Source organism: Cynocephalus volans, chromosome X (assembly GCF_027409185.1).
Source record: "Cynocephalus volans isolate mCynVol1 chromosome X, mCynVol1.pri, whole genome shotgun sequence".
In the NCBI taxonomy this organism is placed as follows: domain Eukaryota; kingdom Metazoa; phylum Chordata; class Mammalia; order Dermoptera; family Cynocephalidae; genus Cynocephalus; species Cynocephalus volans.
In genome coordinates, this window is record NC_084478.1 from 81865376 (window position 1) to 81868772 (window position 3397).

Sequence of the window (3397 nt, forward strand, 5' to 3'; positions counted from 1 at the left end):
CTGTGCCCAGACTTAGTTGCTGAAGCATTTCACCTATATTTTCCCTTAGTAATGTTAGAGTTTCAGGTCTTATACTTAAGTCTTTAATTCATTTTGAGTTGATTTTAGTGTATGGTGAGAGGTGCATATCTAGTTTCATTCTTCTGCATATGGATATCCAGTTTTCCCAGCACCACTTATTGAAGAGGCAGTCTTTTCCCCAATGCAGATTTTTGTTGCCTTTGTCCAATATCAGATGGCTGTAAGCCTGAGGGGTAACTTCTGGGTTCTCAATTCTACTCCACTGGTCTGAATGTCTATTTTCATACCAGTACCATGCTGTTTTGGTTACAATAGCTTTATAGTATTATTTGAAGTCAGGTAGTGTTATACCTCTGTCTTTATTATTTTTTTTGCTCAGGATTGCTTTGGCTATTCGGGGTTCTTTGTTGTTCCATATGAAGGGTAAGATTGCTTTTTCTATTTCTGTGAAGAATGTCATTGGTATTTTCATGGGGATTGCATTGAATCTGTAGATTGCTTTGGATAGTATAGACATTTTTACAATGTTAATTCTTCCAATCCAATAACATGGGATATCTTTCCATCTTTTTGTGTCTTCTTTAATTTCTTTCATAAGTTGTTTGTAGTTCTCATTGTAGAAGTCTTCCACCTCCTTGGTTAAATTGATCCCTAGGTATATTATTTTTTTCATGATAATTGTAAATGGGCTTACTTTCTTTATTTCTCTTTCTGTTCATTATTTGAGTATATAAATGCAATTGATTTGAGGGCATTTATTTTGTATCCTGCAATGTTAGTGAAGTTATTAACCAGCTCTAGGAGGTTTTTGATAGAGTCTTTAGGTTTTTCTATATATAGTATCATGTCATCTGCAAATAGAGAAAGTTTGACTTTGTCTTTTCAAATGTGGATTCCCTTTATTTCTTTCTCTTGCCTGATTGCTCTGGCAAGTACTTTCAGTACTATGTTAAATAGAAGTGGTAAGAGTGGGCAATCTTTTCTTGTTCCTGTTCTTAAGGAAGAGGCCCTCAGTTCTTCCCCATTCAGAGTGATACTGGTTGTGGGCTTGTCCTAAATGGGTTCTATTGTGTTGAGATATTTTTCTTCTATACCTAATTTGTTGAGAGTCTTTATCATGAAGGGATGTTGAATTTTGTCAAATGCTTTTTCAGCATCTATTGAGATATTCTTTGTCCTTGAGTTTGTTGATGTGATGTATCACATTTATTGACTTTCATATGTTGAACCATCCTTGCATCCCTGGGATGAATCCCACTTGATCAATAGTGTATAATTTTTTAAATATGGTGCTATATTCTGATTTATAGTATTTTGCTGAGGATTTTTGCATCTAGGTTCATCAAAGATATTGGCCTGTAATTTTCTTTTTTGTTGTGTCTTCATCTGGTTTTGGTATTAGAGTTTTGTTGGCCTCATAGAATAAGTTTGGGAGAGTAGCTTCTATTTCAATTGTTCGGAATAGTTTGAGGAGAATCGGTATTTATTCCTCTTTAAAAGTTTGATAAAATTCAGCTGTATAGTCATCCCGACCCAGACTTTTATTTGTTGGAAGATTGCTGATTACCACTTCAATCTCCTTGCTTGTTATTGATCTGTTCAGGTTTTATCTCTCTTTTTCATTCAGTCTTGGTAATTTCTATGTGTCTAGAAACTTATCCGTATCTTCCAGATTTTCATATTTGTTGTCATACAGTTGTTTATAATAGTCTCTAATGATTCTTCATATTTCTGTGGTATCAGTTGTAATGTCTCCCTTTTCATTTCAGATTTTTGTTATTTGGGTCTTCTCTTCTTCTTCTTTTTTTTTTTTTTTTTGGTTAATCTCGCTAATGGTTTGTCTATTTTCTTTATCTTCTCGAAAAACCAATGTTTTGTTTTGTTGTTCTTTTCTTTTGTTTTTGGGGGGTCTCTATTTCATTTAGTTCTCCTCTGACCTTAATTATTTCTTCTGTCTCCTACCTTTACGTTTGGGTTGTTGTTGTTTTCAAGTTCCTTGAGCCATAGTGTTAGGTCGTGTATTTGAAGTCTTTCTGTTCTTTTGATGTAAGCATATATTGCAATAAATGTGCCTCTTAGTACTGCTTTTGCAGTATCCCACATGTTTTGGTATGATGTATCTTTATTTTCATTAGTTTCTAGAAATTATTTGATTTCCTGTTTAATTTCCTCTTGGACTGATAGGTCATTCAGGAGTCTATTATTTAGTTTCCATATATTTGTATAGTTTCCAGAGTGTGCCTTATTATTAATTTCCAATTTTTAGTCCATTGTGGTCTAAAAAGATACTTGGAACGATTTAAATTTTTAAAAATTTGCTGAGGCTAGGTTTGTGACCTAATATGTGGTCTATCCTGGAGAATGTTTCATGTGCTGATGAGAAGAAAGTATATTCTTTAGTCGTTGGGTGAAATATTCTGTATATTTCTGCCAGTTGCAGTTGGTCTAATGTGTAGTTTAAATCCTGTGTCTCTTTGTTGATTTGTTTCCTGGATGATCTGTCCCATACTGAGAGAAGAGTGTTCAGGTCACCCACTATTAATGTATTAGGGCCTATTTCTTTCTTTAGGTCTAAGAATGTTTGCTTTATATATCTGGGTTCTCCAGTATTGGTTGCATATATATTTATGATTTTTATGTCTTCTAGCTGAATAGATCCTTTTATCATTATATAGTGGCCTTCTTTGTCTCTTTTTATGTTTTTTGGTTAAAAGTCTATTTTATCTGATATAAGAATAGCTAATTCTGCTTGTTATTGGTTTCTGTTTGCATGGTAAATCTTTTTCCATCCCTTCACTTTGAGTCTGTGTGTGTCTCTATATGTGAGATGGGTCTCTTGAAGATAGCATATACGTAAGTCTAGCTTTTTAATCCAATCACTCTGAAAGGACGAGTCGACACCAGTTGACGATCCACCAGAGAGAGCTCGTTTATTAGGCAGCACACACACACATATATAGGGCTTTTAGGGAAGGCTGATTGGCTTAAAATACAATCCCTACTTAGCATACCGCGTGGGGCTTGGGGTGAGCTGATTGGTGTGTGATTCACGCCTGTGGGAAGGAGAGTACGGAAGAGAAGGGCAACCAGCACCATGATGGGGTGTGGCCGAGAAGGACTTATGTGATCAGGGTGTGATCCCTTGGGGCATTTGGGTTCTTACATTCCTCCCTTTTTCTTGTTTTAGGAAAGGGGACGTTGAAGTCATCGAGCTACTTCCTGCTGAACTGGGTTTTGTGGGGGGGGGGCAAAGGGAGGAAGGTACATAAATACCCATTATGAAACCCCAAAGGAGAGTGGAGAAACAAGTAATTTCAAAAGGGGAAAAGTCCATAAACGTTCCTTGAAACCACAAGTCGAATATGCACCGGTTCCA